Genomic DNA, 12,905 nt, shown 5'->3' with positions numbered 1-12,905 from the left:
CCAAAGAGGGATTCTGCTCAAATCTATGGGAATAAGAGAGGAACTTTTATTCCCTCTGATTCTTATTTCTCCTCCCATTTTCTTCCCAGCCACTCCAGAAGGAAAGTCCTTGGGTTGCAATTTGGGCTTGTTCAGGACCATCCCTTGAATCTCCTGCTTCTGTGGGTGGTTTCCCAGTTTTAATTCCACCTCAGCACGTCTGAACCATTCCATTCTCCCGGCCACTTAACTCGTGTGTTAATCAGATTTGGACCTTTGGAGCAGACAAAATTCGGATTCTCATCCTGGTTCTGGCCAGGCCAGTCAGGAGCAGGAATTTAGTGGTTGGGAAATGGATCCCAGTTTGTTCTTCATCCAAGGGGCTGGGAAATGGGCATGGCAGCAGCACCTTTAGCAGCTTCCAGGACCTGAGACAGGTCCTTGGCTGATCTGGGAGAGGGGCCAGGACCATCCCTGGAGAAAAGCCATGGGATGGAGGTGTTGGCAAAGTCTGGGGCTCCTGTTCCACTCCTGTGAAATCCAGGTTGCTCTCCAAGGCTCCTGTGGCTCCAGGAGGTCACAGCAGCACCTGATTGCTCTTTTCTGATTACCTCCTGTGGGATAATTCATTCAAAATTCCACGTTATGGGGCTCTCCTCATCTCCTGCCTGATCCTGGGGCACCAGGAGGGCACTGAGCAGGAGAGGAACCTTCCCTGGCTTCCCATCTCCTGGGGGAAAAAAAAAAATAAAATAAATAAACCAAGCTTTTCCTCTTTAACATTTCACCGAAAAAATAGAGGAGCTCAAATAAATAAATCCCTCCTCTATCCGCTTTCCAGCCCAGCTTTTCCAAAAGCCAGCAGGCAGAAATCTCTTTACGTGCCAGGGCAGAGATAACAATGTAATTACGAGCTGGGATCAATGGCTCTCATCTCATCAGTCCTCAGCCTAAAATAAACAGTTTTCTTTCCTCCCCAAGGCCCAGAGTGTGGCTAGCACCTCCTCTGGGCTCCTGGCCACTGCGGTGGTGAAGCTCTTGCTGGCATCTGGAGAAGCCATGAAGATTTTCCGGGGGGAAGCTGAGTTTTGGGACGTTTTTCCCACAGGGGAATGTTGGATCTTGAATGGGAGAGGTCAGTGGAGACCCTCAGGGGATGCTCAGCTCCTCCCGTGCCAGTGAAACGGGCAGCTGGGTTTTAGTGGTTGTGTGAACTTCCCAACTTTTTTGGAGAAGAAAAATCAGCTTTTCTTTTCTTTTCTTTTTTTTTTTTGTAGGCTGCAGAATGGGAGTGTAACTTAGGGCAGTTGGGGTGAGGAGCAGCTGCCATAAATCCCAGATTCCAACAGAGCCCATGCTCCAAGAAAAGTGGCATGGGTTAATGGGAATTGGAAAAGGAAAGGGAGACTGATTAAGCCCAGCTTAAATATTAACTGGGCATAATGGTGACTGGTTTGTACTGGGAGAGAGCCCAGGAGTGAGGAATGTACCCGGGATGGGATGGGATGGGATGGGATGGGATGGGATGGGATGGGATGGGATGGGATGGGATTGATGGGATGGGATGGGATTGATGGGATGGGATGGGATGGGATGGGATGGGATGGGATGGGATGGGATGGGATGGGGTGGGATTGATGGGATGGGATGGGATTGATGGGATGGGATTGATGGGATGGGATTGATGGGATGGGATGGGATGGGATGGGATGGGATGGGATGGGATGGGATGGGATGGGATGGGATGGGATTGATGGGATGGGATTGATGGGATGGGATTGATGGGATCTCCAGCACATGGGAGCTGGCTCAATGCCAGGCTCAGCTGGGATAATTTGTGCACCTTCCCGCTCTGCCCAACGCGGAAAGCGGCATTTCGTTAGAAATGAGCACAAAATTCCAACCTTTCTCACCCTTCTGCCGTCATCCCCTGGCTTTGCTCTTTTCCAGCCACCACCGCTCCATCCCAGCCTGCCTGTGGCACTGAGCTCACCTCGGCTGTTCCCTGGGCGCTGCATTTCAAATTTCCCCGGGGGGGAATGGGTTTGAATGGGAGAGGCTGGGTTTGGATGGGTTTGGATGGGATGTTATTCCCACATCCCTCATGGGAAGGGGATCGCTCCCTCCCCCAGTCCCTGCGTGTGCATCCAGCCCTTTCCATCCTGCTGCCCAGCCAGAACTGGAAATCTGCATTTTCCTGGAATCCAGGGTGGGTTGTGATCAGTTGGGAGCGGAATCTGGCCTGGCAGGAGCGGGATGGGAGCTGGGGAGCAGCGGGTGCTGCATCCTCGGCGTGGGGGACACGGACACGGCTCCTTTGGGGACATTTTGGGAATGCTGGGTGTGAAAAACGCCAAGCGCTCGGTTTTTAAAATGTTAAAAGTTGAATAGTAATAAAATGGTTATAAAAATAATCATGCAATTGGAGTAATAAAGTTTAGAGTGAGGACAATTACAAGACAATAAAAAGCAAAGAATTATGGACGTTCTCAGACACTGAGTCACGAAAAGCATCCCTTGGGAACAAAGGAATCACCCTTAAACCAATGCACTTGTTGCATATTCATACATCCTTCATGGTTATGCATACATTCTATTCTAAACAAGAAACTCTGTTCATTTAATCCCCTGGCGTCTTCGAGTCTGAGCAAGGCCTGAAGAAATTAGTTTCTTCTGATAAGAAGCCATAAATTCCTCTCCTTTGGAAGATTTGGGTGTTCCTTGAAGCGAGTATCTCATCCTAAAAAAAAATTTAAAAAAACCTTCCCCCCCACATACAGAGTCTCTATATATATAATTTTTTTTAACTACTGAAGTCTTCATTTTAACTACAAAAGCACAACTAATCAATATAACATAATACCTATAGTAACTATCTGCCTAGAGCCATATAATGTGCATTTTTCACAAGGGCGATGAATGCAAACCCCCTCCCGAAGGTCGGATTGGGAAGATGAGGCAGTGGGATGCCAGCACCTCCTTCCAAGCTGGATGGAGCAGCTGGAATGAGGCTGGAAAATGCAGTCTTCTGCTTTCAGAGATCTGAGCGGCTCCCCGAATCCATCCGGGCTGCAGAGATAACAGATTTCTCAGGTTTGCTGGGAAAAATCCCGACAAACTCCTTTTCAAAAGCTGCCTGAACAAAAAAGGCTCGCCTTGATCGGGGGAAACCGGGGAATAAAAGCTGTGGCAGACAAAAGAGAAAAAAAAAAAAATTAAAATTTAATTCGGGTCAAAAGGAACGTCACTGAGAAGCCTTGGGGGTGTTTGTGAACAGGATGGGCCGAATTTGAGAGGGAAGGAGCCTGAGAAATTGGCGTCACTCCTCTTTGTCCCCTGATGAGGGTCAGCATCGTTAATTAAGGGCAGAGCTGATGGGTATCGCCCTGATAAGAGCCCTGTCATGGAAACCCTGAGTGCCACAGCCAAGATCTTCAGAGCCTCGGCAAATCAGAGCTTTATTCAGCTTCTAACAAAGAGTATTTTCCTTTTAAAAGCCAAGTTATTCAGTTCCCTGTGACTCCCACTCCTTTGCAAAGGCAGGTGGCACTTCCAGAGGGGGAATTCAGGCTCTGCCTTATCTCCAGAACTCTCCCGAGGATGAATTTCCAGGAGCTCTCACCTCGCTGGAGCTCACACCTCCCATCCCCGGCTGCTCTCGGGCTGTTTTTAAATGTGTTTTTAAATTTGCCCTTGCAAATTGGTTGCGATCGAGCAGCTGGAAAGTTTGCAGGGAAACAAAGCTTTGGAGACCGGCAGGAAAAGCCAGGATGCAAACTTGCCTAAGGGAAAGCTGCTCTGCCAGGTGGAATCCAGGTAGGTTATAACCCCGGAAAATGCGTGTTCAGAAACAGAATCCCGGGATGTGATTCTCTGCAGGTGCTTTTATTGAGAGCTCTGGGAATCGGGGGTCCAGCCCCAAATCTGACTCCGACACGGCTTTCGAGCTGAAAGTATTTTATATTCTATCGTTGCATAACTCACACATTAATTATTAAACTTATATTTTTCTATTGTATACATTGACATGAGTTTCTCGTGATCTTTCTTAGGTCACTGACCAGAGTTTCTCATGATTATTCTTATGATTTAACAGTAATTATATTTAATCACCAAACAATCATCACATCTAACAATTATATCATGTACTAGCTACACAGTGCAGTTCTAGCAAGTGTGACTTCTCCATGTGCTTTAGGGCGTTTATTTCTCCAGGGCCTACTAAGCATATTTTTTTCCTTTTAACCCTTAATCCCCATGATTTAAAAACCCTTTTACTATTGCTCCCACCCCTGGAAGGGCTCAAGGTGAGGTTGGATGGGGTTTGGAGCAGCGCGGCATAGTGGAAAACAACAGGGCGTGGAACGGGATGGATTTTTAATTCCCTTCTAACCCAAATTTTCCTGAGATCCGCGAAGGAAGCAGAAGAACGAAGCAAAGCCCGTTAAGCAGCTGCTGAATAAAAAAACGCAGGGAAAGGGAAAATAAAACCCAGCAAGCCCCTGGTGCACCAGGATAACCCCGAGTGGGAATTTTATCGATCTCCTTTGTTTTACAAACGGCGCTGACGCGATGATGTTTGGCAGCAGCGTTAACACTGAAATACGAGCTGCGCTCGGGCCTCTTTATCTTTAATTGTTTGAAAAATGACACGGGGACGGCGTTGGTGCCCTGGAAATCATCCCGGGAGGTGCTGGTGCACAGGTTGGGAACCTGCTGGTGTGACGCAGGGACCCGCGGGGGGTCACCCAGCTTTGCCCAATCCCCGCGTTATGAATGAAAATTTGTCCAGCCAAATTAAAATGAAAAAAAAAAATAAAATATTTATTTTGCAAACCAATTCTATCTAGCCAGCCACAAGGAAAGAACAGAGCCCTTGTGGGAACCCCAGCCTTGCTCTGGAGTCCCATGTGGTGGTGAAATTTCTCCTCCAAGCTGTGATTCCAAAGAAAAACTGAGCAGGCTCTTGCTGTTCGGTCTCAAGGCAGTTTATTGTGAGTTATCTAAAAGATTTTCTTCTGGGGCTGCTGTGGTTTGCTCACAGCTCAGGCAGAGGCACACACACCCTGACATCCTCTCTGTCTGTATCTTCTTCTTCTCTCCCCCCACCCAGGGCTGCTGCTAGCTTTTATATGATATATTACATATTACATGTTTATAGTTTGCCCCCAATACCTACTACCTATATTACAAAGTGCTTTTCTGCTCTAAACCAATCTGTGAGTGCCAGCATCACCAAGAACATGGAGGTGAGGAAGAAGAAGGAGGAAGAACAGGATCAGCCCACTTTCTTCCATCTTAGAACTTCTGACCCCCATGTACAAAGTAAAAACCCCCTGGACAGGTGCTAAAACCCCCCTGTACAATACTAAAAAAAATTTCCTCTCTGTTTTTTAACTACTTTTACTATATTATCTAACCTTTTGTCACTGCTTGTTCCACCTCCAAAGCTGGTAACTCATTCCATGGCTCAAACTCAAAATCAAAGCTGTTTGCAGCTGCCTGCCAGGATCTAAAATGCTTCTGACCAAGGCCTGGAACCTCCAAAAATGTCTGAGAGACATTTTGAGTTCCACCAGGCCCTGGGTGTGCAACAAGAATTCAGCCTCAGCAGAGGTTTCCCCTATGCCCACACACCTCCATCCTGGCCCAAGTGGTTTTTATAGGGAAAATTCCACCTGAGGCCAAGATTTCAGCAATCAGTCTTTTCTTCTATTCAGAGTCCATAGGTTAATAAGATTTTCTTTTTTTGGTGAAGAGGGAGAACAATTCAGTGTCCGGAGTTGTTGAATCCCGTGATGAAATTCACGGGAATTCGGGAATGCTGCATTCACATGGATCTGCCTGAGGATTTCCATGATTTTCAGCCAGGACTTTCAGCCCCACCCCTCTCCATCCCAGAACTGGAGAGGAGCAGGGATGGGATGGGAGCACTGGAATCCTGCCTAGCCACGGATTTCTGGATAAAACCCCAGGACCACATCCCAGCCCTGCTGCAGGGTCAGAGGGGACACTGCAAAGCAGCTTAGGGACCTGAAGCTTTTCCAATTTTTGGAAATATTGGAGATGATGGGAAGCGACAGTGGGCAGGAGGAAGTTCAGAGTGAATATTCCCATTTATCCCAGACAAGCAGGTTTTCCAGGAAAGGAAATGCCACCAGCTCCATCTTTAGGTGTCGTTGCAATTCTTCTATTTTTATCAGAATTAACTTTGGAGCTGGACGAGCTCGAAATGCCAATAATTAAACCCAAACAACCCCAGGATCAGGTGCCACTTTTTGTCCCCAATGGGGCCCTGGCCCTATTATTTGAAATGGATGCAATTATTCTTCTGGCAGAGTAATAAGTTTCTGTTCTGCAGTGCCCAGCGGACCCTAAAGCAGAACAAATGCTTTAATAAACCCAGGATGGCCCTTCCTGGAAGCTGGAATGTCAGGTTATTAAGGAGTGGAGCAGCTTTGGGAATGTTTAATAAATGATTCCCTGGTATTTCTTGCTTGCAATGTACCTCTCTGATTAGTAAATGTTTTCTTCTCACTGATTAACTTTGTTTATTTCTTAATTAGGTTCAGCGCCGGCTGTCTCGTGGTTCCCAAATAATTGTTTGATTAATGGGCCTGGATTTACATTTTCATTAAGCCCCCACCACAGTTAGCAGGGCCAGAACAGGCAGAGCTGGGCCCTCAGAATGATAATTTTAGCCCATTAAGTAATAACTGTTCTATTGATCTGAGATAATGGAGCACCGCAGTAAATCCAGGACTGAGTCCCAGAATTCCCGGGGGAATTTTGGGAATGTTCCCCCAGCAGCACCTGCTGCTCCAGCTCCCTTGGCCTCCACTTGGGAATTAAGGGGATGGGATGGGATGGGATGGGATGGGATGGGATGGGATGGGATGGGATGGGATGGGATGGGATGGGGATTGGGATTCGTTGGGGATTGGGAATGGGGAATGGGGAATGAGGGATGGGATGGGATGGGATGGAATGGGGTGGGGTGGGATGGGGTGGGGTGGGGTGGGATGGGATGGGATGGGATGGGATGAGATTGGGATTCGTTGGGGATTGGGAATGGGGAATGGGGAATGAGGGATGGGATGGGATGGGGATGGGAATGGGGGTGAGAAACGGGGCTGGGATGGGATTAAATGAGGGATGAGAACGGGGTGGGGGTAGGAATGGGGACACAATCAGGAACAGGGGCAGGAACAGGGATGGGAACACGAGGACACAGAAGAGGACGCTGCCAAGGAGCCGCTTGGCCGCTCATCCCTGCTCCTCGTGTCAGCCTGAAATGTGTCTGGAGATGCTGCCCCAGTGGGAAAAAAATCCCATTTTCCCCCAAAATTATTCCCAAAAAACCCATTTTCCCCCCATTTTTTCCCAAAAATCCCATTTCCCTCATTTTTTTCCCCAAAATCACATTGTTCCCCCATTTTCCCCCAAAAAATCCCATTTCCCCCATTTCTCCACCAAAAATCACATTGTTCCCCCATTTTTTCTCCAAAATCCCATTTCCCCCCATTTTTTCCGCAAAAAATCACATTTCCCCACCATTTTTTCCCCAAAAATTGCAATTTCTCCTATTTTTTCCCCAGAAAGCACATTCCCCCCATTTTTTCCCAAAAATCCCATTTCCCTCATTTTTTTCCTCCAAAAATCGCATTGTTCCCCCATTTTTTCCCCAAAAATCCCATTTTTCCCGATGTTTTTTTCCAAAAATCCCATTTTTCTCCCATTTTTTCCCAAAAATCCCATTTCCCCCCATTTTTTCCCCTGAAATCCCATTTCCCCCAAGACTCTGGGGGGGAAAACAAACCCTTTTCCACATTCCCAGGGGCCATGCCAGGCTGTGGGATGTCCCCCTGGCAGGGCTTTGTCACTCGTAGCACCCCAGAAGAGCCCGTTGCTATATTTGCTCTCACCACAACCGTGCCCTTTTTATTTTCTTTTTTTTTTTTTTAAATACTGGATTCTGCTCTCCAAAAGTAGGACGCAGCCATCCCACGTGTCTGCTCCAAAGCTCCGTAATCTCCTGCCCTGGGCCAGCCTGGGGAATGCTCTGGCCAGGAGCAACTTCCCAGGTGCTCCAGGGGCTGCAGATCCAGCAAGGAGAGGTTGGAGGGGAGGAACCCCCCCAGAAACCCCTGGGATCTGCTCCTGTTTCCTGGGAGATTGTCACCCCTGCCTGGGGACCATCACACAGTGATGTGGCACTTCCTCCTTCCCACATCCCAGTGGGATGCTCCTGGGATGCTCCTCATCCTCGGGAGGACAGAGCAAATCCCTCTGCCAGGAGCTGCCAAGGGAGGATGGCAAAATGGGGCAAAAAATGGGGATTTTGGAAGGTTTCCCCCTGAGTTTTCCTCATTCCACATTGGAAGAAAACTGGAATTTGCCTCACTGCTCTCCAGCTTTTCCCCCTCTGGAGTGCAGCCCTGCCCCAGGGAGGGTGAGGAGCAGCTCACAGCTCATTTATCAGCCCGAGCTGAGGGAAAAGCCAAAATCCTGTGGTAAAAGCAGGGGAAGCAGCTTTGCCTCTGCATTCACAGCTCCGTGGAAGCGTGAGGGTGATCCCTGTGCACGCAGCTGGTTCCTCTGCTCCCCCCCAGCCAAACACCCGCGCTGCCACCAGGATTTGGGCACCTGCTCCAGCTGGGAACATCCTGATCCAGACCAAAAGCACCACCAAGGAGCAGTCACAGCCTCAGCCTCCAAAACTCCAAATGTTTGCTGGAAAATTTCCAGTTCTGCCTTGCTTGCTGCTTGTTATAAATGAGAGTTTATTCAGCCGGATTAAAAATAAAAAATAATTTTATTAGCGGTCAAATTCTACCTAGCCAGCCATGGAAAAAGACAGAGCCGAGCCCGGGGTCAGCCCTGGGTGTGCAACGAGAATTCAGCCTCAGGGGAGGTTTCCCCTATGCCCACACACCTCCATCCTGGCCCAAGTGGTTTTTATAGGGAAAATTCCACCTGAGGCCAAGATTTCAGCAATCAGTCTTTTCTTCTATTCAGAGTCCACAGGTTAATAAGATTTTCTTTTTTTGGTGATGAGGAGAAATAATTCAATGTCCGGAGTAGGTGAATCCCTGATGAGATTTGCAGGAATGCTGCATTCACATGGATCTGTCTGAGGATTTCCATGAGATCCATCTTGGGCCATTTATGCGATGATCAGCACCCGATGATCAATACCTGGAGTCTTTTTACTTTTTACTTTTACTTGTAAATCAGTTTCCAATATACACCCAGTCTCACCTGCAAAAGTGGGGAACTAATACAAACGGGCACAATCTAACAAGTATCCAATATTCCATATTTCATACAAGGAATGGCGTGAATTATATTTACTACACATAACACTGTCCATCCACGGTCGAGGATTTTGGGAGCTGCCTCTTGCCCAGGTCAGGGCAGATCCTCATCCCTCCTCTGCTCCAGCCCTTCCCCACATCCATCACCCTTATCCCGGGGATTTAATCATCCCTGAGGCTCCCAGGAGCTGCTGGAGGATTTATTTCCCCGCACCCAGGACAGGCTGCCCTTGCAGGGTGGGTGCAGCTGGGGAGCTCCTCGCTGATCCAAACCCCTCATCCCTCCAAAAATTCCCTCCTTCAAACCTTTTTCCTCCAAAAGCCCCGAGTTTGCAGGGCAGGAAGAAATTCCAGGAGTTGTTTGGTGATGCCTCCGTGGATTCTCCTGGCACAGTCTCATCCCAGTGCCTGCCGTGCTCCAAGGGCAGCTTGCAAACTCCAACACGTGAAAGACAAACCCAGATCCATGAATTAGTGGGAAGAAATGGAAATTTGATCCCTTTTTGAAGTTTAAAAGGAAGGTGCTGTGCCTGAGGGGGGTTGGGGCAACGGGAGCTGCAGCTGGGATGTGCCTCTCCTCTCATGGAGCACCAGGGATACTCAGGACACCCCTGGCAGGAATCTCCATCACATTTGGGATTTCACCAGCTCTGGAAAACAAAGCCCTGAGCCCAAAATCAGCTGGAAGCAGCTGCACGCATTACAAAATGCCCATTTGCTTGGGAATTCCTGCCTGGCTCAAGGAATGTTTTGTGTTTAGGGAGAGAATTGCACTGCTGAGGAGAAGGGGAGATGGTTTTAAACTCAAAAAGGAGAGATTTAGATTGGATTTCAGGAAGAAATCCTTCCCTGGGAGGGTGGGGAGCGCCCAGAGAAGCTCTGGCTGCCCCTCAGTCCCTGAAGGTGTCCAGGCCCAGGTGGGATGGAGCATCCCTTCTTTCCCTGAGCCATCCCCTCCTCCCCAAACCATCCCCTCCTGCCCTAAATCTCTCTTTCCTGACCCAAAATGCCCCCCACCCATACCCTGTGCCAGCAGCACAATCCCAAAGTGTTGGTTTTTATAATTTATTTGCAGGACAATCTGATTTAGGCCTTGCTGTATTCCAGGAGTTTATCCCTGGGGAACAAATAAACAAACACAGCGCTGGAAACCTCATGAATTTTTTAAAGAGCTTATCCAAACCTCTTTTTTCCCCCTTTTCCCATAGGCAGAGTGGCTGAAAGGGGAAATATCCCCTCCATCTGCATTCCCAGCACTTCTTTTCCCTTCAATCCCTTAATCCTCTTCTTTCCAGTTTTAATCCACACGGTTGCCTCTTGCTTGTTTGGTTTTTTTATTCATTCCCCCCACTCCAAATAATCACAAAACCAACTCCGAGCCTCCAGAGCTCCGTGTGTCCAAACTCCCACAAAACCCTGAGCATGACATCATCCCAATTCCTATTTTTTTCCCCCTCTTTTTACCCTAGAATGACCCCGGATTTGCAGCCCCGGGGCGTTTTTTGGGATTTCTGGCAGCGGGAATGGGACATCCATCACTGCCTGTGCCGGGAGCTGGCCCTGGCATCCTAATGAGTTAATTAAGGAAAAGCAGGAGAGGTGTGGGTCCTTTGGGAATGCTTCCTGGGAGATGCTCAAGGAATTCCCAGGGAACCGTGGCTGCTTCCCGGGGGAGCAGGGAAACACCAGAATTGAGGAAAAACCTTCAGCAGCTCCAGGGGGATCACAGGGCCGTGAATTCCCCTTCCAAAGAGAGGCTTCCCAAAATTCCCCCCCCTGCCGCTGCCAGGGGCTGGCCCGGGATGATCGCATGGATTTCCCACCTCCAACCCCTCCAGATCCCCAAATTCATCCCTAAAAGCAATTCAAATCCATTGGGGAAAACTCTGCTCAGCCCCTTTTCAGTGATTCCAGCTTGTTCCTGCCCAGGTTGTGCTGCTGGAAAATGAAAGTGGAAAGGAAGAGCGGGAAAGGCCGGCAGGAGCTCGTTATTCCACAAATTCCCTAATTCCTGGGTGTTATTCCCTTTCCTGCCCCACAGCTCAGGTGGAGCAGAGGCACTGGGAGTGCAAGATTTGCTAATTATTGATGTTTAATCAGCTGCTCCCCGATACCTCAGCCCAGCTCCCCAGTCCGGGAAAACCGGGATTGCAGGGACATTTTCCACCTGCACCCTGGGAGGTCAGCAGGGATAGAAAAACATCAATAAATGAAATGAGGGCCCTTGTCCTGCCCTTCCCTGGATGTCACCTCCATAATAACCCAGACCTGGAAGTGCAAGCACAGCCTCATCCTTGGGAAGATGGCAAAACCTCTGGAAAAGGTACCCTGCAACCCCCAGGCAAAAAACCACCCCCCCTCCAAAAAACAAAACAAAACAAAACAAAACACCAAAAAAAAAACCCACCAAACCCCCCCCCAAAAAAAACCCAAAACAAAAAACAAAACAAACAAACAAAAAAAGTAAAAAAAAAAAAAAAACCAAACAAAAAACCCCACAAAAAGCCCAAACAAACAACAACAAAAAAACTCCAAAACAAAACAAAAAAAAACCCAAAATCCCCTTGAATTTCCAATCCCAAAAGGCCCCAAATGTAACTTCAATCCCAAATTAATTTTCCCACACCCCGACTCATTATGGAGCAGAGCAGAGCAGCACCAGGCATCCCATTTCAATTGGAGACTCTGACCTTTCTGCTGGGGATCTTTCCAGCCACCCTGATTCCAACTTTTTATTTGTGTGGGTGTGCTGGCGCTTCCTAATCCTCCAAATGAGATTGGATGCAGCTTTTTCAATATTATGATGCACTGCATCCTCTTTTTCCCGGTAATTAGAAGGTTTTTCAGCGCCCATAACGAGGGCTGCAGTGCTGGGGAGGAGGGGACTGTCCCTCCAGTGTCCCCACCAAGGTGGGCACCCAATATTTGCCTTTTTCCAGTCAAAGCCACCCCGGTGCTGGGCACTGGGAGCCACTGGCTCCATTTCCCTGGATAAGGCTGATGCCAGGAACCTCCACAATCACTTTTGGCTCAAAATCCAGCGTCCCTGACGTAGGGATTTATCTGGGGACACTTCAGGCCAATGTCAAAAGTCGCTCGGTAATAACCTCGGTGTTTTTGGGATATAAACAACCCTCAAAACCCTGCGGAATTGGGTCCTTCTGGTGCAGCATGGCCTTCCCAGCAGGGCCTCCAGCAGGAACGGGGATCCCCAGCAAGATGAAGGAACCCCCGGGGATGTGTTGGACACCCCCGTTCTCCTGGCGCCCGGGAAATTCCGCGCTCCCCGCTCGCGTCCCTGGATGTGGCTTTGGGAGCCGAGCTTCCCAAAGATTTGGGGGAAGGCGATTCCTCTGGAGCTGTTTGGAATTCTCTTCTCACCTGGAGGGACTCGTTGTGCGCCACAGCCGGGGATGCTGAAGGATTGGGATCGTAACCGGGAATGCTGCGGGATTGGGATCACACCAGAGCCGGCACCGGGAAGGGGATGCGGGTCCCAGCTGCCACCAGAACCCCCAAAAATCCTCCCCCCCAGCGCTTGAAGTTGGCAATAAACAGGGTGGGGGAAAAAAAATTCCCGCTCAAGTTAATCCCTTTTGAGTTGCGATT

This window comes from Lonchura striata, chromosome 15 (assembly GCF_050655825.1).
Source record: "Lonchura striata isolate lonStrDom1 chromosome 15, ASM5065582v1, whole genome shotgun sequence".
Taxonomy (NCBI): Eukaryota; Metazoa; Chordata; class Aves; order Passeriformes; family Estrildidae; genus Lonchura; species Lonchura striata.
This window is presented reverse-complemented; position numbering follows the sequence as displayed.